This window comes from Saccoglossus kowalevskii, chromosome 11 (genome assembly GCF_978046115.1).
Source record: "Saccoglossus kowalevskii chromosome 11, keSacKowa6.1, whole genome shotgun sequence".
In the NCBI taxonomy this organism is placed as follows: domain Eukaryota; kingdom Metazoa; phylum Hemichordata; class Enteropneusta; family Harrimaniidae; genus Saccoglossus; species Saccoglossus kowalevskii.
In genome coordinates this window covers 5,445,242-5,470,850 of record NC_140651.1, presented here as the reverse complement: position 1 = coordinate 5,470,850, position 25,609 = coordinate 5,445,242, and the positions used below count along the sequence as shown (strand labels likewise).

Sequence of the window (25,609 nt, the reverse complement as noted above, 5' to 3'; positions counted from 1 at the left end):
TAATTCATGAAAGTGTTTTCAATTTAAAATGGCCATGTTCTGATTGCGTTACTCAATATATGATTGCACAAACGTCAAAGCGGTGACATCAAAATGAGACATTCAATGTGAAAGGGTATAATTGGGGTCATCATGTTTGATATAATGGCTATATGTCATCCCTTCGATAGCTCAGTTGGTAGAGCGGAGGACTGTAGTGGTCATTTGCTGTTATCCTTAGGTCGCTGGTTCGAATCCGGCTCGAAGGACGTGACCTGTTTTGCGTAAATTGTACTAGTACTGCATGGTCGGTTACGTCATTAATGATTGTTTTCAAATTCGAGTTGCGCAACATTTGATTGCCCACTGCATCGTCGATTACGTAATTCATGAAAGTGTTTTCAATTGAAAATGGCGCATGTTCTGATTGCGTTACTCAATATATGATTGCACAAACGTCAAAACGGTGACATCATAATGAGTCATTCAATGTCAAAGGGCAGAATTGGACTCATCATGTTTGACATAATGACTACATGTCATCCCTTCGATAGCTCAGTTGGTAGAGCGGAGGACTGTAGTGGTCATTTGCTGTTATCCTTAGGTCGCTGGTTCGAATCCGGCTTGAAGGACGTGTCCTGTTTTGCGTAAATTGTACTAATACTTCACGGTCGATTACGTCATTAATGATTGTTTTCAAATTCAAGTGGCGCAAGTTTTGATTGCACACTGCATCGTCGATTACGTAATTCATGAAAGTGTTTTCAATTTAAAATGACGCATGTTCTGATTGCGTTACTCAATATATGATTCCACAAACGTCAAAACGGTGACATCAAAATGAGACATTCAATGTCAAAGGGTATAATTGGGGTCATCGTGTTTGATATAATGACTACATGTCATCCCATCGATAGCGCAGTTGGTAGAGCGGAGGACTGTAGTGGTCATTTGCTGTTATCCTTAGGTCGCTGGTTCGAATCCAGCTCGAAGGACGTGTACTGTTTTGTGTAAATTGTACTAGTACTTCGTGGTCGATTACGTCATTAATGATTGTTTTCAAATTCGAGTTGCGCAAGTTTTGATTGCGTACTGCATCGTCGATTACGTAATTCATGAAAGTGTTTTCAATTGAAAATGGCGCATGTTCTGATTGCGTTACTCAATATATGATTGCACAAACGTCAAAACGGTGACATCATAATGAGACATTCAATGTCAAAGGGCAGAATTGAACTCATCATGTTTGACATAATGACTACATGTCATCCCTTCGATAGCTCAGTTGGTAGAGCGGAGGACTGTAGTGGTCATTTGCTGTTATCCTTCGGTCGCTGGTTCGAATCCGGCTCGAAGTACGTGTCCTGTTTTGCGTAAATTGTACTAGTACTGCATGGTCGGTTACGTCATTAATGAATTGTTTTCAAATTCAAGTGGCGCAAGTTTTATTGCGTACTGCATCGTCGATTACGTAATTCATGAAAGTGTTTTCAATTGAAAATGGCGCAAGTTCTGATTGCGTTACTCAATATATGATTGCACAAACGTCAAAACGATGACATCATAATGAGACATTCAATGTCAAAGGGCAGAATTGGACTCATCATGTTTGACATAATGACTACATGTCATCCCTTCGATAGCTCAGTTGGTAGAGCGGAGGACTGTAGTGGTCATTTGCTGTTATCCTTAGGTCGCTGGTTCGTATCCGGCTCGAAGGACGGGTCCTGTTTTGCGTAAATTGTACTAGTACTTCGTAATCGATTACGTCATTAACGATTGTTTTCAAATTCGAGTTGCGCAAGTTTTGATTGCGTACTGCATCGTCGATTACGTAATTCATGAAAGTGTTTTCAATTTAAAATGGCCATGTTCTGATTGTGTTACTCAATATATTATTGAACAAACGTCAAAACGGCGACATCAAAATGAGACATTCAATGTCAAAGGGTATAATTGGACTCATCATGTTTGACATAATGACTACATGTCATCCCTTCGATAGCTCAGTTGGTAGAGCGGAGGACTGTAGTGGTCATTTGCTGTTATCCTTAGGTCGCTGGTTCGAATCCGGCTCGAAGGACGTGTCCTGTTTTGCGTAAATTGTACTAGTACTTCGTGGTCGATTACGTCATTAATGATTGTTTTCAAATTCGAGTTGCGCAACATTTGATTGCCCACTGCATCGTCGATTACGTAATTCATGAAAGTGTTTTCAATTTAAAATGGCCATGTTCTGATTGCGTTACTCAATATATGATTGCACAAACGTCAAAACGGTGACATCATAATGAGACATTCAATGTCAAAGGGCAGAATTGGACTCATCATGTTTGACTTAATGACTACATGTCATCCCTTCGATAGCTCAGTTGGTAAAGCGGAGGACTGTAGTGGTCATTTGCTGTTATCCTTAGGTCGCTGGTTCGAATCCGGCTCGAAGGACGTGTCCTGTTTTGCGTAAATTGTACTAGTACTTCGTGGTCGATTACGTCATTAATGATTGTTTTCAAATTCGAGTTGCGCAAGTTTTGATTGCGTACTGCATTGTCGATTACGTAATTCATGAAAGTGTTTTCAATTTAAAATGGCCATGTTCTGATTGCGTTACTCAATATATGATTGCACAAACGTCAAAACGGTGACATCAAAATGAGACATTCAATGTCAAAGGGTATAATTGGGGTCATCGTGTTTGATATAATGACTACATGTCATCCCTTCGATAGCTCAGTTGGTAGAGCGGAGGACTGTAGTGGTCATTTGCTGTTATCCTTAGGTTGCTGGTTCGAATCCGGCTTGAAGGACGTGTCCTGTTTTGCGTAAATTGTACTAGTACTTCACGGTCGATTACGTCATTAATGATTGTTTTCAAATTCAAGTGGCGCAAGTTTTGATTGCATACTGCATCGTCGATTACGTAATTCATGAAAGTGTTTTCAATTTAAAATGGCGCATGTTCTGATTGCGTTACTCAATATATGATTCCACAAACGTCAAAACGGTGACATCAAAATGAGACATTCAATGTCAAAGGGTATAATTGGGGTCATCGTGTTTGTTATAATGACTACATGTCATCCCTTCGATAGCTCAGTTGGTAGAGTGGAGGACTGTAGTGGTCATTTGCTGTTATCCTTAGGTCGCTGGTTCGAATCCGGCTTGAAGGACGTGTCCTGTTTTGCGTAAATTGTACTAGTACTTCACGGTCGATTACGTCATTAATGATTGTTTTCAAATTCGAGTTGCGCAACATTTGATTGCCCACTGCATCGTCGATTACGTAATTCATGAAAGTGTTTTCAATTTAAAATGGCCATGTTCTGATTGCGTTACTCAATATATGATTGCACAAACGTCAAAACGGTGACATCAAAATGAGACATTCAATGTCAAAGGGTATAATTGGGGTCATCGTGTTTGATATAATGACTACATGTCATCCCTTCGATAGCTCAGTTGGTAGAGCGGAGGACTGTAGTGGTCATTTGCTGTTATCCTTAGGTCGCTGGTTCGAATCCGGCTTGAAGGACGTGTCCTGTTTTGCGTAAATTGTACTAGTACTTCGTGGTCGATTACATCATTAATGATTGTTTTCAAATTCGAGTTGCGCAAGTTTTGATTGCGTACTGCATCGTCGATTACGTAATTCATGAAAGTGTTTTCAATTGACAATGGCGCATGTTCTGATTGCGATACTCAATATATGATTGCACAAACGTCAAAACGGTGACATCATAATGAGACATTCAATGTCAAAGGGCAGAATTGGACTCATCATGTTTGACATAATGACTACATGTCATCCCTTCGATAGCTCAGTTGGTAGAGCGGAGGACTGTAGTGGTCATTTGCTGTTATCCTTAGGTTGCTGGTTCGAATCCGGCTCGAAGGACGTGTCCTGTTTTGCGTAAATTGTACTAGTACTTCGTGGTCGATTACGTCATTAATGATTGTTTTCAAATTCAAGTTGCGCAACATTTGATTGCCCACTGCATCGTCGATTACGTAATTCATGAAAGTGTTTTCAATTTAAAATTGGCCATGTTCTGATTGCGTTACTCAATATATGATTGCACAAACGTCAAAACGGTGACATCAAAATGAGACATTCAATGTCAAAGGGTATAATTGGGGTCATCGTGTTTGATATAATGACTACATGTCATCCCTTCGATAGCTCAGTTGGTAGAGCGGAGGACTGTAGTGGTCATTTGCTGTTATCCTTAGGTCGCTGGTTCGAATCCGGCTCGAAGGACGTGTCCTGTTTTGCGTAAATTGTACTAGTACTGCATGGTCGGTTACGTCATTAATGAATTGTTTTCAAATTCAAGTGGCGCAAGTTTTTATTGCGTACTGCATCGTCGATTACGTAATTCATGAAAGTGTTTTCAATTGAAAATGGCGCAAGTTCTCATTGCGTTACTCAATATATGATTGCACAAACGTCAAAACGGTGACATCATAATGAGACAGTCAATGTCAAAGGGCAGAAATGGACTCATCATGTTTGACTTAATGACTACATGTCGTCCCTTCGATAGCTCAGTTGGTAGAGCGGAGGACTGTAGTGGTCATTTGCTGTTATCCTTAGGTCGCTGGTTCGAATCCGGCTCGAAGGACGTGTCCTGTTTTGCGTAAATTGTACTAGTACTTCGTGGTCGATTACGTCATTAATGATTGTTTTCAAATTCGAGTTGCGCAAGTTTTGATTGCGTACTGCATTGTCGATTACGTAATTCATGAAAGTGTTTTCAATTTAAAATGGCCATGTTCTTATTGCGTTACTCAATATATGATTGCACAAACGTCAAAACGGTGACATCATAATGAGACATTCAATGTCAAAGGGCAGAATTGGACTCATCATGTTTGACATAATGACTACATGTCATCCCTTCGATAGCTCAGTTGGTAGAGCGGAGGACTGTAGTGGTCATTTGCTGTTATCCTTAGGTCGCTGGTTCGAATCCGGCTCGAAGGACGTGTCCTGTTTTGCGTAAATTGTACTAGTACTTCGTGGTCGATTACGTCATTAACGATTGTTTTCAAATTCGATTTGCGCAAGTTTTGATTGCGTACTGCATCGTCGATTACGTAATTCATGAAAGTGTTTTCAATTTAAAATGGCCATGTTCTGATTGTGTTACTCAATATATTATTGAACAAACGTCAAAACGACGACATCAAAATGAGACATTCAATGTCAAAGGGTATAATTGGGGTCATCGTGTTTGATATAATAACTACATGTCATCCCTTCGATAGCTCAGTTGGTAGAGCGGAGGACTGTAGTGGTTATTTGCTGTTATCATTAGGTAGCTGGTTCGAATCCGGCTCGAAGGACGTGTCCTGTTTTGCGTAAATTGTGCTAGTACTTCATGGTCGATTACGTCATTAATGATTGTTTTCAAATTCAAGGGGCGCAAGTTTTTATTGCCTACTGCATTGTCGATTACGTAATTCATGAAAGTGTTTTCAATTTAAAATGGCCATGTTCTGATTGCATTACTCAATATATGATTGCACAAACGTCAAAACGGTGACATCAAAATGAGACATTCAATGTCAAAGGGTATAATTGGGGTCATCGTGTTTGATATAATGACTACATGTCATCCCTTCGATAGCTCAGTTGGTAGAGCGGAGGTCTGTAGTGGTCATTTGCTGTTATCCTTAGGTCGCTGGTTCGAATCCGGCTCGAAGTACGTGTCCTGTTTTGCGTAAATTGTACTAGTACTGCATGGTCGGTTACGTCATTAATGAATTGTTTTCAAATTCAAGTGGCGCAAGTTTTTATTGCGTACTGCATCGTCGATTACGTAATTCATGAAAGTGTTTTCAATTGAAAATGGCGCAAGTTCTCATTGCGTTACTCAATATATGATTGCACAAACGTCAAAACGGTGACATCATAATGAGACATTCAATGTGAAAGGGCAGAATTGGACTCATCATGTTTGACTTAATGACTACATGTCATCCCTTCGATAGCTCAGTTGGTAGAGCGGAGGACTGTAGTGGTCATTTGCTGTTATCCTTAGGTCGCTGGTTCGAATCCGGCTCGAAGGACGTGTCCTGTTTTGCGTAAATTGTACTAGTACTTCGTGGTCGATTACGTCATTAATGATTGTTTTCAAATTCGAGTTGCGCAAGTTTTGATTGCGTACTGCATTGTCGATTACGTAATTCATGAAAGTGTTTTCAGTTTAAAATGGCCATGTTCTGATTGCGTTACTCAATATATGATTGCACAAACGTCAAAACGGTGACATCATAATGAGACATTCAATGTCAAAGGGCAGAATTGGACTCATCATGTTTGACATAATGACTACATGTCATCCCTTCGATAGCTCAGTTGGTAGAGCGGAGGACTGTAGTGGTCATTTGCTGTTATCCTTAGGTCGCTGGTTCGTATCCGGCTCGAAGGACGGGTCCTGTTTTGCGTAAATTGTACTAGTACTTCGTAATCGATTACGTCATTAACGATTGTTTTCAAATTCGAGTTGCGCAAGTTTTGATTGCGTACTGCATCGTCGATTACGTAATTCATGAAAGTGTTTTCAATTTAAAATGGCCATGTTCTGATTGTGTTACTCAATATATTATTGAACAAACGTCAAAACGGCGACAACAAAATGAGACATTCAATGTCAAAGGGTATAATTGGGGTCATCGTGTTTGATATAATGACTACATGTCATCCCTTTGATAGCTCAGTTGGTAGAGCGGAGGACTGTAGTGGTTATTTGCTGTTATCATTAGGTAGCTGGTTCGAATCCGGCTCGAAGGACGTGTCCTGTTTTGCGTAAATTGTGCTAGTACTTCATGGTCGATTACGTCATTAATGATTGTTTTCAAATTCAAGGGGCGCAAGTTTTGATTGCGTACTGCATCGTCGATTACGTAATTCATGAAAGTGTTTCCAATTGAAAATGGCGCATGTTCTGATTGCGTTACTCAATATATGATTGCACAAACGTCAAAACGGTGACATAAAAATGAGACATTCAATGTCAAAGGGCAGAATTGGGGTCATCGTGTTTGATATAATTACTTAATGTCATACCTTCGATAGCTCAGTTGGTAGAGCGGAGGACTGTAGTGGTCATTTGCTGTTATCCTTAGGTTGCTGGTTCGAATCCGGCTTGAAGGACGTGTCCTGTTTTGCGTAAATTGTACTAGTACTTCACGGTCGATTACGTCATTAATGATTGTTTTCAAATTCAAGTGGCGCAAGTTTTGATTGCATACTGCATCGTCGATTACGTAATTCATGAAAGTGTTTTCAATTTAAAATGGCGCATGTTCTGATTGCGTTACTCAATATATGATTACACAAACGTCAAAACGGTGACATCAAAATGAGACATTCAATGTCAAAGGGTATAATTGGGGTCATCGTGTTTGATATAATGACTACATGTCATCCCTTCGATAGCTCAGTTGGTAGAGTGGAGGACTGTAGTGGTCATTTGCTGTTATCCTTAGGTCGCTGGTTCGAATCCGGCTTGAAGGACGTGTCCTGTTTTGTGTAAATTGTACTAGTACTTCACGGTCGATTACGTCATTAATGATTGTTTTCAAATTCGAGTTGCGCAACATTTGATTGCCCACTGCATCGTCGATTACGTAATTCATGAAAGTGTTTTCAATTTAAAATGGCCATGTTCTGATTGCGTTACTCAATATATGATTGCACAAACGTCAAAACGGTGACATCAAAATGAGACATTCAATGTCAAAGGGTATAATTGGGGTCATCGTGTTTGATATAATGACTACATGTCATCCCTTCGATAGCTCAGTTGGTAGAGCGGAGGACTGTAGTGGTCATTTGCTGTTATCCTTAGGTCGCTGGTTCGAATCCGGCTTGAAGGACGTGTCCTGTTTTGCGTAAATTGTACTAGTACTTCACGGTCGATTACGTCATTAATGATTGTTTTCAAATTCAAGTGGCGCAAGTATTGATTGCATACTGCATCGTCGATTACGTAATTCATGAAAGTGTTTTCAATTTAAAATGGCGCATGTTCTGATTGCGTTACTCAATATATGATTCCACAAACGTCAAAACGGTGACATCAAAATGAGACATTCAATGTCAAAGGGTATAATTGGGGTCATCGTGTTTGATATAATGACTACATGTCATCCCATCGATAGCTCATTTGGTAGAGCGGAGGACTGTAGTGGTCATTTGCTGTTATCCTTAGGTCGCTGGTTCGAATCCAGCTCGAAGGACGTGTCCTGTTTTGCGTAAATTGTACTAGTACTTCGTGGTCGATTACGTCATTAATGATTGTTTTCAAATTCGAGTTGCGCAAGTTTTGATTGCGTACTGTATCGTCGATTACGTAATTCATGAAAGTGTTTTCAATTTAAAATGGCCATGTTCTGATTGCGTTACTCAATATATGATTGCACAAACGTCAAAACGGTGACATCAAAATGAGACATTCAATGTGAAAGGGTATAATTGGGGTCATCGTGTTTGATATAATGACTATATGTCATCCCTTCGATAGCTCAGTTGGTAGAGCGGAGGACTGTAGTGGTCATTTGCTGTTATCCTTAGGTCGCTGGTTCGAATCCTGCTCGAAGGAGGTGTCCTGTTTTGCGTAAATTGTACTAGTACTTCATAGTCGATTACGTCATTAATGATTGTTTTGAAATTCGAGTGGCGCAAGTTTTGATTGCGTACCGCATCGTCGATTACGTAATTCATGAAAGTGTTTTCAATTGACAATGGCGCGTGTTCTGATTGCGATACTCAATATATGATTGCACAAACGTCAAAACGGTGACATCATAATGAGACATTCAATGTCAAAGGGCAGAATTGGACTCATCATGTTTGACATAATGACTACATGTCATCCCTTCGATAGCTCAGTTGGTAGAGCGGAGGACTGTAGTGGTCATTTGCTGTTATCCTTAGGTTGCTGGTTCGAATCCGGCTCGAAGGACGTGTCCTGTTTTGCGTAAATTGTACTAGTACTTCGTGGTCGATTACGTCATTAATGATTGTTTTCAAATTCAAGTTGCGCAACATTTGATTGCCCACTGCATCGTCGATTACGTAATTCATGAAAGTGTTTTCAATTTAAAATGGCCATGTTCTGATTGCGTTACTCAATATATGATTGCACAAACGTCAAAACGGTGACATCAAAATGAGACATTCAATGTCAAAGGGTATAATTGGGGTCATCGTGTTTGATATAATGACTACATGTCATCCCTTCGATAGCTCAGTTGGTAGAGCGGAGGACTGTAGTGGTCATTTGCTGTTATCCTTAGGTCGCTGGTTCGAATCCGGCTCGAAGGACGTGTCCTGTTTTGCGTAAATTGTACTAGTACTGCATGGTCGGTTACGTCATTAAGGAATTGTTTTCAAATTCAAGTGGCGCAAGTTTTTATTGCGTACTGCATCGTCGATTACGTAATTCATGAAAGTGTTTTCAATTGAAAATGGCGCAAGTTCTCATTGCGTTACTCAATATATGATTGCACAAACGTCAAAACGGTGACATCAATATGACACATTCAATGTCAAAGGGCAGAAATGGACTCATCATGTTTGACTTAATGACTACATGTCATCCCTTCGATAGCTCAGTTGGTAGAGCGGAGGACTGTAGTGGTCATTTGTTGTTATCCTTAGGTCGCTGGTTCGAATCCGGCTGGAAACACGTGTCCTGTTTTGTGCAAATTCTACTAATACTTCATGGTCGATTACGTCATTAATGATTGTTTTCAAATTCAAATGGCGCAAGTTTTGATTGCGTACTGCATCGTCGATTACGTAATTCATGGGAGTGTTTTCAATTTAAAATGGCGCATTTTCTGATTGCGTTACTCAATATATAATTGCACAAACGTCAAAACGGTGACATCAATATGACACATTCAATGTCAAAGGTCAGAATTGGGCTCATCATGTTTGATATAATGACCTTATGTCATCCCTTCGATAGCTCAGTTGGTAGAGCGGAGGACTGTAGTGGTCATTTGTTGTTATCCTTAGGTCGCTGGTTCGAATCCGGCTGGAAACACGTGTCCTGTTTTGTGCAAATTCTACTAATACTTCATGGTCGATTACGTCATTAATGATTGTTTTCAAATTCGAGTTGCGCAAGTTTTGATTGCATACTGCATCGTCGATTACGTAATTCATGACAGTGTTTTCAATTTAAAATGGCGCATGTTCTGATTGCGTTACTCAATATATGATTGCACAAACGTCAAAACGGTGACATAAAAATGAGACAGTCAATGTCAAAGGGCAGAATTAGGGTCATGGTGTTTGATATAATGACTTAATGTCATATCTTCGATAGCTCAGTTGGTAGAGCGGAGGACTGTAGTGGTCATTTGCTGTTATCCTTAGGTCGCTGGTTCGAATCCGGCTCGAAGGACGTGTCCTGTTTTGCGTAAATTTTACTAGTACTTCATGGTCGATTACGTCATTAATGATTGTTTTCAAATTCAAATGGCGCAAGTTTTGATTGCGTACTGCATCGTCGATTACGTAATTCATGGGAGTGTTTTCAATTTAAAATGGCGCATTTTCTGATTGCGTTACTCAATATATAATTGCACAAACGTCAAAACGGTGACATCAATATGACACATTCAATGTCAAAGGTCAGAATTGGGCTCATCATGTTTGATATAATGACCTTATGTCATCCCTTCGATAGCTCAGTTGGTTGAGCGGAGGACTGTAGTGGTCATTTGTTGTTATCCTTAGGTCGCTGGTTCGAATCCGGCTGGAAACACGTGTCCTGTTTTGTGCAAATTCTACTAATACTTCATGGTCGATTACGTCATTAATGATTGTTTTCAAATTCGAGTTGCGCAAGTTTTGATTGCATACTGCATCGTCGATTACGTAATTCATGACAGTGTTTTCAATTTAAAATGGCGCATGTTCTGATTGCGTTACTCAATATATGATTGCACAAACGTCAAAACGGTGACATGAAAATGAGACAGTCAATGTCAAAGGGCAGAATTAGGGTCATGGTGTTTGATATAATGACTTAATGTCATATCTTCGATAGCTCAGTTGGTAGAGCGGAGGACTGTAGTGGTCATTTGCTGTTATCCTTAGGTCGCTGGTTCGAATCCGGCTCGAAGGACGTGTCCTGTTTTGCGTAAATTTTACTAGTACTTCATGGTCGATTACGTCATTAATGATTGTTTTCAAATTCAAATGGCGCAAGTTTTGATTGCGTACTGCATCGTCGATTACGTAATTCATGGGAGTGTTTTCAATTTAAAATGGCGCATTTTCTGATTGCGTTACTCAATATATAATTGCACAAACGTCAAAACGGTGACATCAATATGACACATTCAATGTCAAAGGTCAGAATTGGGCTCATCATGTTTGATATAATGACCTTATGTCATCCCTTCGATAGCTCAGTTGGTTGAGCGGAGGACTGAAGTGGTCATTTGTTGTTATCCTTAGGTCGCTGGTTCGAATCCGGCTGGAAACACGTGTCCTGTTTTGTGCAAATTCTACTAATACTTCATGGTCGATTACGTCATTAATGATTGTTTTCAAATTCGAGTTGCGCAAGTTTTGATTGCATACTGCATCGTCGATTACGTAATTCATGGCAGTGTTTTCAATTTAAAATGGCGCATGTTCTGATTGCGTTACTCAATATATGATTGCACAAACGTCAAAACGGTGACAACGGTGACATCAAAATGAGACATTCAATGTCAAAGGGCATAATTGGGGTCATCGTGTTTGATATAATGACTACATGTCATCCCTTCGATAGCTCAGTTGGTAGAGCGGAGAACTGTAGTGGTCATTTGCTGTTATCCTTAGGTCGCTGGTTCGAATCCGGCTCGAAGGACGTGTCCTGTTTTGCGTAAATTTTACTAGTACTTCATGGTCGATTACGTCATTAATGTCAAAGGTCAGAATTTGGCTCATCATGTTTGATATAATGACCTTATGTCATCCCTTCGATAGCTCAGTTGGTAGAGCGGAGGACTGTAGTGGTCATTTGTTGTTATCCTTAGGTCGCTGATTCGAATCCGGCTGGAAACACGTGTCCTGTTTTGTGCAAATTCTACTAATACTGCATGGTCGTTTATGTCATTAATGAATTGTTTTCAAAATCAAGTGGCGCCAGTTTTGATTGCGTTTTTCATCGTCGCTTACGTAATTCAAAGAATTGTTTTCAATTTAAAATCATTTGCTGTTATCCTTAGGTCGCTGGTTCGAATCCGGCTCGAAGAACGTCTCCTGTTTTGTGCAATTGTTTTCAATTTAAAATGGCGCATGTTCTGACTGCGTTACTCGAAGGACGTGAAGGCTGGAAACACGTGTCCTGTTTTGTGCAAATTCTACTAATACTTCATGGTCGATTACGTCATTAATGATTGTTTTCAAATTCGAGTTGCGCAAGTTTTGATTGCATACTGCATCGTCGATTACGTAATTCATGACAGTGTTTTCAATTTAAAATGGCGCATGTTCTGATTGCGTTACTCAATATATGATTGCACAAACGTCAAAACGGTGACATCAAAATGAGACATTCAATGTCAAAGGGCATAATTGGGGTCATCGTGTTTGATATAATGACTACATGTCATCCCTTCGATAGCTCAGTTGGTAGAGCGGAGGACTGTAGTGGTCATTTGCTGTTATCCTTAGGTCGCTGGTTCGAATCCGGCTCGAAGGACGTGTCCTCTTTTGCGTAAATTGTACTAGTACTTCGTGGTCGATTACGTCATTAATGATTGTTTTCAAATTCGAGTTGCGCAAGTTTTGATTGCGTACTGCATCGTCGATTACGTAATTCATGAAAGTGTTTTCAATTGAAAATGGCGCATGTTCTGATTGCGTTACTCAATATATGATTGCACAAACGTCAAAACGGTGACATCAAAATGAGATATTTAATGTCAAAGGGCAGAATTGGACTCATCATGTTTGACATAATGACTACATGTCATCCCTTCGATAGCTCAGTTGGTAGAGCTGAGGACTGTAGTGGTCTGCTCTTATCCTTAGGTCGCTGGTTCGAATCCGGCTCGAAGGACGTGTCCTATTTTGCTCAAATTCTACTAATACTGCATGGTCGTTTTCGTCATTAATGAATTGTTTTCAAATTCACGTGACGCCAGTTTTGATTGCGTTCTGCATCGTCGATTACGTAATTCATGGGAGTGTTTTCAATTTAAAATGGCGCATTTTCTGATTGCGTTACTCAATATATAATTGCACAAACGTCAAAACGGTGACATCAATACGAGACATTTAATGTCAAAAGGCAGAATTAGACTCATCATGTTTGACATAATTATTACATGTCATCCCTTCGATAGCTCAGTTGGTAGAGCGAACGACTGTAGTGGTCATTTGCTGTTATCCTTAAGTTGCTGGTTCGAATCCGGCTCGAAAGACGTCTCATGTTTTGTGCAAATTCTACTAATACTGCATGGTCGTTTATGTCATTAATGAATTGTTTTCAAAATCAAGTGGCGCCAGTTTTGATTGCGTTTTTCATCGTCGCTTACGTAATTCAAAGAATTGTTTTCAATTTAAAATCATTTGCTGTTATCCTTAGGTCGCTGGTTCGAATCCGGCTCGAAGAACGTCTCCTGTTTTGTGCAATTGTTTTCAATTTAAAATGGCGCATGTTCTGACTGCGTTACTCGAAGGACGTGAAGGCTGGAAACACGTGTCCTGTTTTGTGCAAATTCTACTAATACTTCATGGTCGATTACGTCATTAATGATTGTTTTCAAATTCGAGTTGCGCAAGTTTTGATTGCATACTGCATCGTCGATTACGTAATTCATGACAGTGTTTACAATTTAAAATGGCGCATGTTCTGATTGCGTTACTCAATATATGATTGCACAAACGTCAAAACGGTGACATCAAAATGAGACATTCAATGTCAAAGGGCATAATTGGGGTCATCGTGTTTGACATAATGACTACATGTCATCCCTTCGATAGCTCAGTTGGTAGAGCGGAGGACTGTAGTGGTCTGCTGTTATCCTTAGGTCGCTGGTTCGAATCCGGCTCGAAGGACGTGTCCTCTTTTGCGTAAATTGTACTAGTACTTCGTGGTCGATTACGTCATTAATGATTGTTTTCAAATTCGAGTTGCGCAAGTTTTGATTGCGTACTGCATCGTCGATTACGTAATTCATGAAAGTGTTTTCAATTGAAAATGGCGCATGTTCTGATTGCGTTACTCAATATATGATTGCACAAACGTCAAAACGGTGACATCAAAATGAGATATTTAATGTCAAAGGGCAGAATTGGACTCATCATGTTTGACATAATGACTACATGTCATCCCTTCGATAGCTCAGTTGGTAGAGCGGAGGACTGTAGTGGTCTGCTGTTATCCTTAGGTCGCTGGTTCGAATCCGGCTCGAAGGACGTGTCCTATTTTGCTCAAATTCTACTAATACTGCATGGTCGTTTTCGTCATTAATGAATTGTTTTCAAATTCACGTGACGCCAGTTTTGATTGCGTTCTGCATCGTCGATTACGTAATTCATGGGAGTGTTTTCAATTTAAAATGGCGCATTTTCTGATTGCGTTACTCAATATATAATTGCACAAACGTCAAAACGGTGACATCAATATGAGACATTTAATGTCAAAAGGCAGAATTAGACTCATCATGTTTGACATAATTATTACATGTCATCCCTTCGATAGCTCAGTTGGTAGAGCGAACGACTGTAGTGGTCATTTGCTGTTATCCTTAAGTTGCTGGTTCGAATCCGGCTCGAAAGACGTCTCATGTTTTGTGCAAATTCTACTAATACTGCATGGTCGTTTATGTCATTAATGAATTGTTTTCAAAATCAAGTGGCGCCAGTTTTGATTGCGTTTTTCATCGTCGCTTACGTAATTCAAAGAATTGTTTTCAATTTAAAATCATTTGCTGTTATCCTTAGGTCGCTGGTTCGAATCCGGCTCGAAGAACGTCTCCTGTTTTGTGCAATTGTTTTCAATTTAAAATGGCGCATGTTCTGACTGCGTTACTCGAAGGACGTGAAGGCTGGAAACACGTGTCCTGTTTTGTGCAAATTCTACTAATACTTCATGGTCGATTACGTCATTAATGATTGTTTTCAAATTCGAGTTGCGCAAGTTTTGATTGCATACTGCATCGTCGATTACGTAATTCATGACAGTGTTTTCAATTTAAAATGGCGCATGTTCTGATTGCGTTACTCAATATATGATTGCACAAACGTCAAAACGGTGACATCAAAATGAGACATTCAATGTCAAAGGGCATAATTGGGGTCATCGTGTTTGACATAATGACTACATGTCATCCCTTCGATAGCTCAGTTGGTAGAGCGGAGGACTGTAGTCGTCTGCTGTTATCCTTAGGTCGCTGGTTCGAATCCGGCTCGAAGGACGTGTCCTCTTTTGCGTAAATTGTACTAGTACTTCGTGGTCGATTACGTCATTAATGATTGTTTTCAAATTCGAGTTGCGCAAGTTTTGATTGCGTACTGCATCGTCGATTACGTAATTCATGAAAGTGTTTTCAATTGAAAATGGCGCATGTTCTGATTGCGTTACTCAATATATGATTGCACAAACGTCAAAACGGTGACATCAAAATGAGATATTTAATGTCAAAGGGCAGAATTGGACTCATCATGTTTGACATAATGACTACATGTCATCCCTTCGATAGCTCAGTTGGTAGAGCGGAGGACTGTAGTGGTCTGCTGTTATCCTTAGGTCGCTGGTTCGAATCCGGCTCGAAGGACGTGTCCTATTTTGCTCAAATTCTACTAATACTGCATGGTCGTTTTCGTCATTAATGAATTGTTTTCAAATTCACGTGACGCCAGTTTTGATTGCGTTCTGCATCGTCGATTACGTAATTCATGGGAGTGTTTTCAATTTAAAATGGCGCATTTTCTGATTGCGTTACTCAATATATAATTGCACAAACGTCAAAACGGTGACATCAATATGAGACATTTAATGTCAAAAGGCAGAATTAGACTCATCATGTTTGACATAATTATTACATGTCATCCCTTCGATAGCTCAGTTGGTAGAGCGAACGACTGTAGTGGTCATTTGCTGTTATCCTTAAGTTGCTGGTTCGAATCCGGCTCGAAAGACGTCTCATGTTTTGTGCAAATTCTACTAATACTGCATGGTCGTTTATGTCATTAATGAATTGTTTTCAAAATCAAGTGGCGCCAGTTTTGATTGCGTTTTTCATCGTCGCTTACGTAATTCAAAGAATTGTTTTCAATTTAAAATCATTTGCTGTTATCCTTAGGTCGCTGGTTCGAATCCGGCTCGAAGAACGTCTCCTGTTTTGTGCGATTGTTTTCAATTTAAAATGGCGCATGTTCTGACTGCGTTACTCGAAGGACGTGAAGGCTGGAAACACGTGTCCTGTTTTGTGCAAATTCTACTAATACTTCATGGTCGATTACGTCATTAATGATTGTTTTCAAATTCGAGTTGCGCAAGTTTTGATTGCATACTGCATCGTCGATTGCGTAATTCATGACAGTGTTTTCAATTTAAAATGGCGCATGTTCTGATTGCGTTACTCAATATATGATTGCACAAACGTCAAAACGGTGACATCAAAATGAGACATTCAATGTCAAAGGGCATAATTGGGGTCATCGTGTTTGATATAATGACTACATGTCATCCCTTCGATAGCTCAGTTGGTAGAGCGGAGGACTGTAATGGTCATTTGCTGTTATCCTTAGGTCGCTGGTTCGAATCCGGCTCGAAGGACGTGTCCTCTTTTGCGTAAATTGTACTAGTACTTCGTGGTCGATTACGTCATTAATGATTGTTTTCAAATTCGAGTTGCGCAAGTTTTGATTGCGTACTGCATCGTCGATTACGTAATTCATGAAAGTGTTTTCAATTGAAAATGGCGCATGTTCTGATTGCGTTACTCAATATATGATTGCACAAACGTCAAAACGGTGACATCAAAATGAGATATTTAATGTCAAAGGGCAGAATTGGACTCATCATGTTTGACATAATGACTACATGTCATCCCTTCGATAGCTCAGTTGGTAGAGCGGAGGACTGTAGTGGTCTGCTGTTATCCTTATGTCGCTGGTTCGAATCCGGCTCGAAGGACGTGTCCTATTTTGCTCAAATTCTACTAATACTGCATGGTCGTTTTCGTCATTAATGAATTGTTTTCAAATTCACGTGACGCCAGTTTTGATTGCGTTCTGCATCGTCGATTACGTAATTCATGGGAGTGTTTTCAATTTAAAATGGCGCATTTTCTGATTGCGTTACTCAATATATAATTGCACAAACGTCAAAACGGTGACATCAATATGAGACATTTAATGTCAAAAGGCAGAATTAGACTCATCATGTTTGACATAATTATTACATGTCATCCCTTCGATAGCTCAGTTGGTAGAGCGAACGACTGTAGTGGTCATTTGCTGTTATCCTTAAGTTGCTGGTTCGAATCCGGCTCGAAAGACGTCTCATGTTTTGTGCAAATTCTACTAATACTGCATGGTCGTTTATGTCATTAATGAATTGTTTTCAAAATCAAGTGGCGCCAGTTTTGATTGCGTTTTTCATCGTCGCTTACGTAATTCAAAGAATTGTTTTCAATTTAAAATCATTTGCTGTTATCCTTAGGTCGCTGGTTCGAATCCGGCTCGAAGAACGTCTCCTGTTTTGTGCAATTGTTTTCAATTTAAAATGGCGCATGTTCTGACTGCGTTACTCGAAGGACGTGAAGGCTGGAAACACGTGTCCTGTTTTGTGCAAATTCTACTAATACTTCATGGTCGATTACGTCATTAATGATTGTTTTCAAATTCGAGTTGCGCAAGTTTTGATTGCATACTGCATCGTCGATTACGTAATTCATGACAGTGTTTTCAATTTAAAATGGCGCATGTTCTGATTGCGTTACTCAATATATGATTGCACAAACGTCAAAACGGTGACATCAAAATGAGACATTCAATGTCAAAGGGCATAATTGGGGTCATCGTGTTTGATATAATGACTACACGTCATCCCTTCGATAGCTCAGTTGGTAGAGCGGAGGACTGTAGTGGTCATTTGCTGTTATCCTTAGGTCGCTGGTTCGAATCCGGCTCGAAGGACGTGTCCTCTTTTGCGTAAATTGTACAAGTACTTCGTGGTCGATTACGTCATTAATGATTGTTTTCAAATTCGAGTTGCGCAAGTTTTGATTGCGTACTGCATCGTCGATTACGTAATTCATGAAAGTGTTTTCAATTGAAAATGGCGCATGTTCTGATTGCGTTACTCAATATATGATTGCACAAACGTCAAAACGGTGACATCAAAATGAGATATTTAATGTCAAAGGGCAGAATTGGACTCATCATGTTTGACATAATGACTACATGTCATCCCTTCGATAGCTCAGTTGGTAGAGCGGAGGACTGTAGTGGTCTGCTGTTATCCTTAGGTCGCTGGTTCGAATCCGGCTCGAAGGACGTGTCCTATTTTGCTCAAATTCTACTAATACTGCATGGTCGTTTTCGTCATTAATGAATTGTTTTCAAATTCACGTGACGCCAGTTTTGATTGCGTTCTGCATCGTCGATTACGTAATTCATGGGAGTGTTTTCAATTTAAAATGGCGCATTTTCTGATTGCGTTACTCAATATATAATTGCACAAACGTCAAAACGGTGACATCAATATGAGACATTTAATGTCAAAAGGCAGAATTAGACTCATCATGTTTGACATAATTATTACATGTCATCCCTTCGATAGCTCAGTTGGTAGAGCGAACGACTGTAGTGGTCATTTGCTGTTATCCTTAAGTTGCTGGTTCGAATCCGGCTCGAAAGACGTCTCATGTTTTGTGCAAATTCTACTAATACTGCATGGTCGTTTATGTCATTAATGAATTGTTTTCAAAATCAAGTGGCGCCAGTTTTGATTGCGTTTTTCATCGTCGCTTACGTAATTCAAAGAATTGTTTTCAATTTAAAATCATTTGCTGTTATCCTTAGGTCGCTGGTTCGAATCCGGCTCGAAGAACGTCTCCTGTTTTGTGCAATTGTTTTCAATTTAAAATGGCGCATGTTCTGACTGCGTTACTCGAAGGACGTGAAGGCTGGAAACACGTGTCCTGTTTTGTGCAAATTCTACTAATACTTCATGGTCGATTACGTCATTAATGATTGTTTTCAAATTCGAGTTGCGCAAGTTTTGATTGCATACTGCATCGTCGATTACGTAATTCATGGCAGTGTTTTCAATTTAAAATGGCGCATGTTCTGATTGCGTTACTCAATATATGATTGCACAAACGTCAAAACGGTGACAACGGTGACATCAAAATGAGACATTCAATGTCAAAGGGCATAATTGGGGTCATCGTGTTTGATATAATGACTACATGTCATCCCTTCGATAGCTCAGTTGGTAGAGCGGAGGACTGTAGTGGTCATTTGCTGTTATCCTTAGGTCGCTGGTTCGAATCCGGCTCGAAGGACGTGTCCTGTTTTGCGTAAATTTTACTAGTACTTCATGGTCGATTACGTCATTAATGATTATTTTCAAATTCAAATGGCGCAAGTTTTGATTGCGTACTGCATCGTCGATTACGTAATTCATGGGAGTGTTTTCAATTTAAAATGGCGCATTTTCTGATTGCGTTACTCAATATATAATTGCACAAACGTCAAAACGGTGACATCAATATGAGACATTTAATGTCAAAGGTCAGAATTGGGCTCATCATGTTTGATATAATGACCTTATGTCATCCCTTCGATAGCTCAGTTGGTAGAGCGGAGGACTGTAGTGGTCATTTGTTGTTATCCTTAGGTCGCTGGTTCGAATCCGGCTGGAAACACGTGTCCTGTTTTGTGCAAATTCTACTAATACTTCATGGTCGATTACGTCATTAATGATTGTTTTCAAATTCGAGTTGCGCAAGTTTTGATTGCATACTGCATCGTCGATTACGTAATTCATGACAGTGTTTTCAATTTAAAATGGCGCATGTTCTGATTGCGTTACTCAATATATGATTGCACAAACGTCAAAACGGTGACATCAAAATGAGACATTCAATGTCAAAGGGCATAATTGGGGTCATCGTGTTTGATATAATGACTACATGTCATCCCTTCGATAGCTCATTTGGTAGAGCGGAGGACTGTAGTGGTCATTTGCTGTTATCCTTAGGTCGCTGGTTCGAATCCGGCTCGAAGGACGTGTCCCGTTTTGCGTAAATTGTGCTAGTACTTCGTGGTCGATTACGTCATTAATGATTGTTTTCAAATTCGAGTTGCGCAAGTTTTGATTGCGTACTGCATCGTCGATTACGTAATTCATGAAAGTGTTTTCAATTGAAAATGGCGCATGTTCTGATTGCGTTACTCAATATATGATTGCACAAACGTCAAAACGGTGACATCAAAATGAGATATTTAATGTCAAAGGGCAGAATTGGACTCATCATGTTTGACATAATGACTACATGTCATCCCTTCGATAGCTCAGTTGGTAGAGCGGAGGACTGTAGTGGTCTTCTGTTATCCTTAGGTCGCTGGTTCGAATCCGGCTCGAAGGACGTGTCCTGTTTTGCTCAAATTCTACTAATACTGCATGGTCGTTTTCGTCATTAATGAATTGTTTTCAAATTCACGTGACGCCAGTTTTGATTGCGTTCTGCATCGTCGATTACGTAATTCATGGGAGTGTTTTCAATTTAAAATGGCGCATTTTCTGATTGCGTTACTCAATATATAATTGCACAAACGTCAAAACGGTGACATCAATATGAGACATTTAATGTCAAAAGGCAGAATTAGACTCATCATGTTTGACATAATTATTACATGTCATCCCTTCGATAGCTCAGTTGGTAGAGCGGAGGACTGTAGTGGTCATTCGCTGTTATCCTTAGGTCGCTGGTTCGAATCCGGCTCGAAGAACGTCTCCTGTTTTGTGCAAATTCTACTAATACTGCATGGTCGTTTATGTCATTAATGAATTGTTTTCAAATTCAAGTGGCGACAGTTTTGATTGCGTTCTGCATCGTCGATTACGTAATTCATGGAATTGTTTTCAATTTAAAATGGCGCATGTTCTGACTGCGTTACTCAATATATGATTGCACAAAGGTCAATACGGTGACATCAAATGAGAAATTCAATGTCAAAGGGCAGAATTGGACTCATCATGTTTGACATAATGACTTTTTTTGGGGGGGTTTAACTATCTTTTATTCTATACAATAGAAATTCTTTACAGCATGTCAACATACAACAAATGTCACAGCTAGTATAACCCATACAAAATAGACACTGAATACCCATTAACAATTGAAGTCTCCCCACTTGTCCAGGAAAATGGACATTGTATGTCTTCTATTTAAAATTTCTAACTCTATTTTTTGCGTTTAACGTATGTCAGATTTTATGAGATTAAAGCATGGTAGTTCCTTTTTTAATTTACACATAAAGATATTTCTTTTAACAATTATAATTATATGGTTTAGTAGAGGGGAGAAGTCCTTGTCTCCTAATATAATCTGTTTTGCTGACAATGTTCTTGGGCATCCTAGTTTTGTTCCCCATAGATTAAAAATTGATGTCCAGAGGAATTTAATAGACTCGCATTCAACAAAAAGATGCACTAGGTTCTCGGTGGTACCATGACAAAATGAGCATAAATCTGACGATACTAATGGTGAATTCATATGAAATAACATTTCATTTGTGTACAGGATATTGTGGTTTAATTTCCACTGAAACTCCCGTAGTTTGCTGCATAGAGTTACCAAAAAAGGCATGGAATAATGAAATTCCCAATCCTTGTTATCCAGATTACACAAGGTATTAAGAAAGAGTTGACTTTTGGGTGTTGTAAAAACATGGGAGGTGAACAACTTACGTAATTGCTTTTGGGTGGTATTTTCAAGTATAATTATTTGTTCACCGGTGACTAGACTAATAGGAGGCTCTGGACGTACACAAATTGCACGGCTATTCCTCCAGTCTAATGGCAGTGCAGAGATAATGCCATACCACTGAAGTAGCTGAACGTAATTGAGCCCTAGTGCATGGAGATTAGCCCAATTTTTAATTTTCCCATTTGTGTCAATAATATCTGCAATATAAATTATTCCTGCATTAAAAAACGCTCTGTGAAAGATACTTTTATTTTGAATGAGGATATTTTTGTTATTCCATATGATTTCATATTCATGCGAGATGTTTTTACTAGGCCCAATTTCACTCCACTGTTTTAGTAAAGTGTAATAGAATAATGGAAGTTTAACATTGAGTAAGTCAACAGAAAAATTACATTTAAAAATGAAATCTCCTCCCACATATTCCAGGTAATTGGTAAAAAATAATTTCCAAGGGTGAAATTTAGGAGATAGGTATCGTTTTACCCACCCAACATTAATGGCTTTTTGCATTGCATGTATATCAATCATACCCAAACCTCCTTGGCCTATGTCTCCTATCAGTGTGCTGCGTGCTACTCTATCGTGTCCTTGCCATATGAATGTATATATTTTAGTATTTATGAGTTTAATATCCCGTTGTAGAATTGGAATATGGTTGAAAATAAATAGTAATTTTGGAATAACAAAAGTTTTAATAATCTGAATTTTGCCAATAATTGTCAAACTACGTCTAGACCAGCATTGCAACACACTATTTAAGCACTTTATTGGTATATTTATGTTCATTTCATATGCTGCTCTAGCATCATAGGAAAAGAAGACACCCACAATTTTGATAGGAGACATAGGCCATTTCACCCCGAACGGTCTGTCTTGACGGAAGCGCCATCTGCCCAACCAAATTGCTTCAGTTTTGTCATATTTGACCTTTAACCCTGAAACCAGTGCAAATTTGTTAAAAAGAGAGAGAAGATTTTCGCCCGATTTTACAACTGCGACAAAGCAGGTAAGATCATCGGCATAGGCTGAGCTTTTAATTTGTTGTCCACCAATAGATATCCCTTTAATCCCGTCACTGTGTTTCTGATTAAGTAATAATAGCTCCAGAGACAAAATAAACAGTATTGGGGATAGGGGGTCTCCTTGTCTAACCCCCCTAGAAAGGCCGAAAAATCCAGTTGATTCACCCCTGTTCATTACACAGCTCACCGGGTCAGTATAAAAGCATTGCACCCAACGTAGGACGGAAGGACCAAAATTAAATATTTCTAGACATTGGAACATATAATTCCACTCTAGGCTGTCAAAGGCCTTTTGAAAATCGACAGCAAGAAGTATGCCAGTATTGTTATTATCTTTCGTGTAGTTCATCACACCCTCAATTACACGAACACATTCCCCAATTGATCTATTTTTAATAAATGCGGTTTGTGATTCCCCAATTAACTTGTCTAATACTTTTTCCAATCTTTTGGCAACGATTCTAGCAGCAATTTTGTAGTCAGTGTTAAGCAGGGTAATTGGTCTCCAGTTAGACAGATACCTCTTATCTTTGTCCTTTTTCTCAATGAGGGTAATAACTCCTTGACGTTGACTACTGGACATGTAACCAAGTTCTGTGGCCGAATTTAGAAAGTTAATTACATAAGAACCAACCCACTGCCAAAATGTCAAATAGAACTCGACCGTTAGGCCATCATTTCCAGGGGTTTTATTTTTATTCATACTGTTAAGGGCATTGAACGCCTCCTGCAACGTAAGAGGCCCCTCACAAAATTCCTTGTCATTGTTCCTGAGTCTGGGAATGTCATTGAGCTGGGAAAGAAGATCAGTCATTTCGTAGTCTCTGGGGTGGCTTTGTGTAGTGTAAAGACTGGAAAAGAAATTACGAATCTGGGTTTGAATAGCAAGGTGGTCTGTTGTTAAATTTCCTGACGTATCAAATAGTTGGGTAATCTGGGACTTTTTTGCGTTGTGTTTTTCCAAACTTAAAAAATATTTTGTGTTCTTTTCCCCTAGTTCATACCAATCTACACGTGCGCGTATGAGGGCCCCTCTAGCCAAATATTCGTACTCCAAATCCAAATCTCTACGAACGTTTGCGATTTCAACTTTTAACTTCTCACAGTCATTTAGACTAAGTTCTATATCAAGAGATTCCAGCTTGGCTTCAAGTACATTTCTCGACTCTCGTCGTTTTCTTGCTATGCGTTTCCCAAATAAAATAGAGTTAATTTTTATTTTAAATTTCATAAACTCCCATAGGCCTTGGGGATTGTTTGGGTTATTATATTCCTTCTCCCAGTTTTGTAAATTATTTTTAATCAATTCAATATATTCATTATTTATTAGATAGCTGTTGTTCAATTTCCAATATGAATTCCCCAATCTTCCCCTTGGTCTCCGATATAAATAGTAACAGCAGAGAGATCGGATAATGCATTGGGCACAATATCACATTTTGATACCGACCGACGTTTGCAACGAATTACTGACAAGAAAATAATCAAGACGACTCTGAATTAATGTCGGACGTAATCGTCTCCACGTATAACGTCTCCTAGTTGGGTTTCTAATTCTCCAGATGTCTGTTCAATCAAATTGTGTCATGATATTTTCCATGGCTTTTATAGAACTTTCCCAGACCACTGGATTACCCCCTGACCTATCAAGTTTATTATATAGAGTTAGGTTATGGTCCCCTCCGCAAATAATTTCCAGTTCCGGGTTTGATTGAAAATCTCCTAGAAAAGTAGAAAGTTCATGGAGAAATATGTGGTGTTCAGCTTTAGAGGTTGGGGCATACGTATTGGTAAAAAGATACGATGTGTTTGCTATATTGATTGAGACTATGACTGATCTTCCGTCCTTGTCAATTTTTACATGGTTAATTTGATAGTCCGAGACACTAATGATAGTTAATGTCCCCTTGCTAGCAGAGCTTCCATGAGAAAATATATAGTGGCCTGGTAAGAGATTTTGCCAGCTAAGTTCATCTTTTGGGGTAGAATGACACTCTTGAAGCATAATGACAATATATTTACCATCGTTTAGCCATTGGAAAACCTTCTCTCCCTTTTTGGCGTCAGCAAGTCCCCGGACATTTAGGGAAATTATATTTATGTTGGTAGATATTTATCCTTTATGTAGACAACTATATATGGGTAACGGTATGCTGCATTGTAAGACTGGAGGAAAGATAGCTCTGTAAAACCAACAAACAAATAATTAAAGTACAAGTATAAATTGTGCCAAGTTGCTACAACGCCATTGGACACACACAGAGTACAATAAACAATAAATACAAACAAACAAAAAATAAAGAAAAATAAAGCCATAATGACTTTATGTCATCCCTTCGATAGCTCAGTTGCTAGAGCGGAAGACTGTAGTGGTCAAATGCTGTTATCCTTAGGTCGCTGGTTCGAATCCGGCTCGAAGGACGTCTCCTGTTTTGTGCAAATTCTACTAATACCGCATGGTCGTTAATGTCATTAATGAATTGTTTTCAAATTCAAGTGACGCCAGTTTTGATTGCGTTCTGCATCGTCGATTACGTAATTCATGGATTTGTTTTCAATTCAAAATGGCACATATTCTGATTGCGTTACTCAATATATGATTGCACAATGATCAATACGGTGATATCAAA

The 25,609-nt window shown here is 39.3% G+C and overlaps 1 protein-coding gene and 39 non-coding genes across 40 annotated transcripts in view; all 40 read left to right on the top strand.

Moving 5' to 3' along the window:
* LOC102801971 (xaa-Pro aminopeptidase 1-like) overlaps positions 1 to 25,609 on the top strand; it is a 183,737-nt gene that overhangs the window by 141,669 nt on the left and 16,459 nt on the right. The gene's annotated exons all lie outside the window — the stretch shown is intronic.
* TRNAY-GUA (transfer RNA tyrosine (anticodon GUA)) lies at positions 161 to 248 on the top strand. Its single transcript is given in 2 exon segments — positions 161 to 197; positions 213 to 248. It is a non-coding gene; the product is annotated as a tRNA-Tyr (tRNA).
* Positions 524 to 611, top strand: TRNAY-GUA (transfer RNA tyrosine (anticodon GUA)). Its single transcript is given in 2 exon segments — positions 524 to 560; positions 576 to 611. It is a non-coding gene; the product is annotated as a tRNA-Tyr (tRNA).
* TRNAY-GUA (transfer RNA tyrosine (anticodon GUA)) lies at positions 1,250 to 1,337 on the top strand. The gene is given in 2 exon segments: positions 1,250 to 1,286; positions 1,302 to 1,337. It is a non-coding gene; the product is annotated as a tRNA-Tyr (tRNA).
* TRNAY-GUA (transfer RNA tyrosine (anticodon GUA)) lies at positions 1,613 to 1,700 on the top strand. Its single transcript is given in 2 exon segments — positions 1,613 to 1,649; positions 1,665 to 1,700. It is a non-coding gene; the product is annotated as a tRNA-Tyr (tRNA).
* On the top strand, positions 1,975 to 2,062 carry TRNAY-GUA (transfer RNA tyrosine (anticodon GUA)). The gene is given in 2 exon segments: positions 1,975 to 2,011; positions 2,027 to 2,062. It is a non-coding gene; the product is annotated as a tRNA-Tyr (tRNA).
* On the top strand, positions 2,337 to 2,424 carry TRNAY-GUA (transfer RNA tyrosine (anticodon GUA)). The gene is given in 2 exon segments: positions 2,337 to 2,373; positions 2,389 to 2,424. It is a non-coding gene; the product is annotated as a tRNA-Tyr (tRNA).
* Positions 2,699 to 2,786, top strand: TRNAY-GUA (transfer RNA tyrosine (anticodon GUA)). Its single transcript is given in 2 exon segments — positions 2,699 to 2,735; positions 2,751 to 2,786. It is a non-coding gene; the product is annotated as a tRNA-Tyr (tRNA).
* On the top strand, positions 3,062 to 3,149 carry TRNAY-GUA (transfer RNA tyrosine (anticodon GUA)). The gene is given in 2 exon segments: positions 3,062 to 3,098; positions 3,114 to 3,149. It is a non-coding gene; the product is annotated as a tRNA-Tyr (tRNA).
* On the top strand, positions 3,424 to 3,511 carry TRNAY-GUA (transfer RNA tyrosine (anticodon GUA)). The gene is given in 2 exon segments: positions 3,424 to 3,460; positions 3,476 to 3,511. It is a non-coding gene; the product is annotated as a tRNA-Tyr (tRNA).
* Positions 3,787 to 3,874, top strand: TRNAY-GUA (transfer RNA tyrosine (anticodon GUA)). Its single transcript is given in 2 exon segments — positions 3,787 to 3,823; positions 3,839 to 3,874. It is a non-coding gene; the product is annotated as a tRNA-Tyr (tRNA).
* TRNAY-GUA (transfer RNA tyrosine (anticodon GUA)) lies at positions 4,150 to 4,237 on the top strand. Its single transcript is given in 2 exon segments — positions 4,150 to 4,186; positions 4,202 to 4,237. It is a non-coding gene; the product is annotated as a tRNA-Tyr (tRNA).
* Positions 4,514 to 4,601, top strand: TRNAY-GUA (transfer RNA tyrosine (anticodon GUA)). Its single transcript is given in 2 exon segments — positions 4,514 to 4,550; positions 4,566 to 4,601. It is a non-coding gene; the product is annotated as a tRNA-Tyr (tRNA).
* TRNAY-GUA (transfer RNA tyrosine (anticodon GUA)) lies at positions 4,876 to 4,963 on the top strand. The gene is given in 2 exon segments: positions 4,876 to 4,912; positions 4,928 to 4,963. It is a non-coding gene; the product is annotated as a tRNA-Tyr (tRNA).
* Positions 5,964 to 6,051, top strand: TRNAY-GUA (transfer RNA tyrosine (anticodon GUA)). The gene is given in 2 exon segments: positions 5,964 to 6,000; positions 6,016 to 6,051. It is a non-coding gene; the product is annotated as a tRNA-Tyr (tRNA).
* TRNAY-GUA (transfer RNA tyrosine (anticodon GUA)) lies at positions 6,326 to 6,413 on the top strand. Its single transcript is given in 2 exon segments — positions 6,326 to 6,362; positions 6,378 to 6,413. It is a non-coding gene; the product is annotated as a tRNA-Tyr (tRNA).
* On the top strand, positions 7,051 to 7,138 carry TRNAY-GUA (transfer RNA tyrosine (anticodon GUA)). The gene is given in 2 exon segments: positions 7,051 to 7,087; positions 7,103 to 7,138. It is a non-coding gene; the product is annotated as a tRNA-Tyr (tRNA).
* Positions 7,414 to 7,501, top strand: TRNAY-GUA (transfer RNA tyrosine (anticodon GUA)). The gene is given in 2 exon segments: positions 7,414 to 7,450; positions 7,466 to 7,501. It is a non-coding gene; the product is annotated as a tRNA-Tyr (tRNA).
* Positions 7,776 to 7,863, top strand: TRNAY-GUA (transfer RNA tyrosine (anticodon GUA)). The gene is given in 2 exon segments: positions 7,776 to 7,812; positions 7,828 to 7,863. It is a non-coding gene; the product is annotated as a tRNA-Tyr (tRNA).
* On the top strand, positions 8,501 to 8,588 carry TRNAY-GUA (transfer RNA tyrosine (anticodon GUA)). Its single transcript is given in 2 exon segments — positions 8,501 to 8,537; positions 8,553 to 8,588. It is a non-coding gene; the product is annotated as a tRNA-Tyr (tRNA).
* On the top strand, positions 8,864 to 8,951 carry TRNAY-GUA (transfer RNA tyrosine (anticodon GUA)). Its single transcript is given in 2 exon segments — positions 8,864 to 8,900; positions 8,916 to 8,951. It is a non-coding gene; the product is annotated as a tRNA-Tyr (tRNA).
* On the top strand, positions 9,226 to 9,313 carry TRNAY-GUA (transfer RNA tyrosine (anticodon GUA)). The gene is given in 2 exon segments: positions 9,226 to 9,262; positions 9,278 to 9,313. It is a non-coding gene; the product is annotated as a tRNA-Tyr (tRNA).
* Positions 10,316 to 10,403, top strand: TRNAY-GUA (transfer RNA tyrosine (anticodon GUA)). Its single transcript is given in 2 exon segments — positions 10,316 to 10,352; positions 10,368 to 10,403. It is a non-coding gene; the product is annotated as a tRNA-Tyr (tRNA).
* TRNAY-GUA (transfer RNA tyrosine (anticodon GUA)) lies at positions 11,042 to 11,129 on the top strand. The gene is given in 2 exon segments: positions 11,042 to 11,078; positions 11,094 to 11,129. It is a non-coding gene; the product is annotated as a tRNA-Tyr (tRNA).
* TRNAF-GAA (transfer RNA tyrosine (anticodon GUA)) lies at positions 11,410 to 11,492 on the top strand. The gene is given in 2 exon segments: positions 11,410 to 11,441; positions 11,457 to 11,492. It is a non-coding gene; the product is annotated as a tRNA-Phe (tRNA).
* On the top strand, positions 11,777 to 11,864 carry TRNAY-GUA (transfer RNA tyrosine (anticodon GUA)). The gene is given in 2 exon segments: positions 11,777 to 11,813; positions 11,829 to 11,864. It is a non-coding gene; the product is annotated as a tRNA-Tyr (tRNA).
* Positions 12,614 to 12,701, top strand: TRNAY-GUA (transfer RNA tyrosine (anticodon GUA)). Its single transcript is given in 2 exon segments — positions 12,614 to 12,650; positions 12,666 to 12,701. It is a non-coding gene; the product is annotated as a tRNA-Tyr (tRNA).
* Positions 12,977 to 13,061, top strand: TRNAY-GUA (transfer RNA tyrosine (anticodon GUA)). Its single transcript is given in 2 exon segments — positions 12,977 to 13,013; positions 13,026 to 13,061. It is a non-coding gene; the product is annotated as a tRNA-Tyr (tRNA).
* TRNAY-GUA (transfer RNA tyrosine (anticodon GUA)) lies at positions 13,978 to 14,062 on the top strand. Its single transcript is given in 2 exon segments — positions 13,978 to 14,014; positions 14,027 to 14,062. It is a non-coding gene; the product is annotated as a tRNA-Tyr (tRNA).
* TRNAY-GUA (transfer RNA tyrosine (anticodon GUA)) lies at positions 14,338 to 14,422 on the top strand. The gene is given in 2 exon segments: positions 14,338 to 14,374; positions 14,387 to 14,422. It is a non-coding gene; the product is annotated as a tRNA-Tyr (tRNA).
* On the top strand, positions 15,339 to 15,423 carry TRNAY-GUA (transfer RNA tyrosine (anticodon GUA)). The gene is given in 2 exon segments: positions 15,339 to 15,375; positions 15,388 to 15,423. It is a non-coding gene; the product is annotated as a tRNA-Tyr (tRNA).
* On the top strand, positions 15,699 to 15,783 carry TRNAY-GUA (transfer RNA tyrosine (anticodon GUA)). The gene is given in 2 exon segments: positions 15,699 to 15,735; positions 15,748 to 15,783. It is a non-coding gene; the product is annotated as a tRNA-Tyr (tRNA).
* TRNAY-GUA (transfer RNA tyrosine (anticodon GUA)) lies at positions 16,700 to 16,787 on the top strand. The gene is given in 2 exon segments: positions 16,700 to 16,736; positions 16,752 to 16,787. It is a non-coding gene; the product is annotated as a tRNA-Tyr (tRNA).
* TRNAY-GUA (transfer RNA tyrosine (anticodon GUA)) lies at positions 17,063 to 17,147 on the top strand. The gene is given in 2 exon segments: positions 17,063 to 17,099; positions 17,112 to 17,147. It is a non-coding gene; the product is annotated as a tRNA-Tyr (tRNA).
* On the top strand, positions 18,064 to 18,151 carry TRNAY-GUA (transfer RNA tyrosine (anticodon GUA)). The gene is given in 2 exon segments: positions 18,064 to 18,100; positions 18,116 to 18,151. It is a non-coding gene; the product is annotated as a tRNA-Tyr (tRNA).
* TRNAY-GUA (transfer RNA tyrosine (anticodon GUA)) lies at positions 18,427 to 18,511 on the top strand. The gene is given in 2 exon segments: positions 18,427 to 18,463; positions 18,476 to 18,511. It is a non-coding gene; the product is annotated as a tRNA-Tyr (tRNA).
* On the top strand, positions 19,437 to 19,524 carry TRNAY-GUA (transfer RNA tyrosine (anticodon GUA)). Its single transcript is given in 2 exon segments — positions 19,437 to 19,473; positions 19,489 to 19,524. It is a non-coding gene; the product is annotated as a tRNA-Tyr (tRNA).
* TRNAY-GUA (transfer RNA tyrosine (anticodon GUA)) lies at positions 20,163 to 20,250 on the top strand. Its single transcript is given in 2 exon segments — positions 20,163 to 20,199; positions 20,215 to 20,250. It is a non-coding gene; the product is annotated as a tRNA-Tyr (tRNA).
* TRNAY-GUA (transfer RNA tyrosine (anticodon GUA)) lies at positions 20,526 to 20,610 on the top strand. Its single transcript is given in 2 exon segments — positions 20,526 to 20,562; positions 20,575 to 20,610. It is a non-coding gene; the product is annotated as a tRNA-Tyr (tRNA).
* Positions 20,887 to 20,974, top strand: TRNAY-GUA (transfer RNA tyrosine (anticodon GUA)). The gene is given in 2 exon segments: positions 20,887 to 20,923; positions 20,939 to 20,974. It is a non-coding gene; the product is annotated as a tRNA-Tyr (tRNA).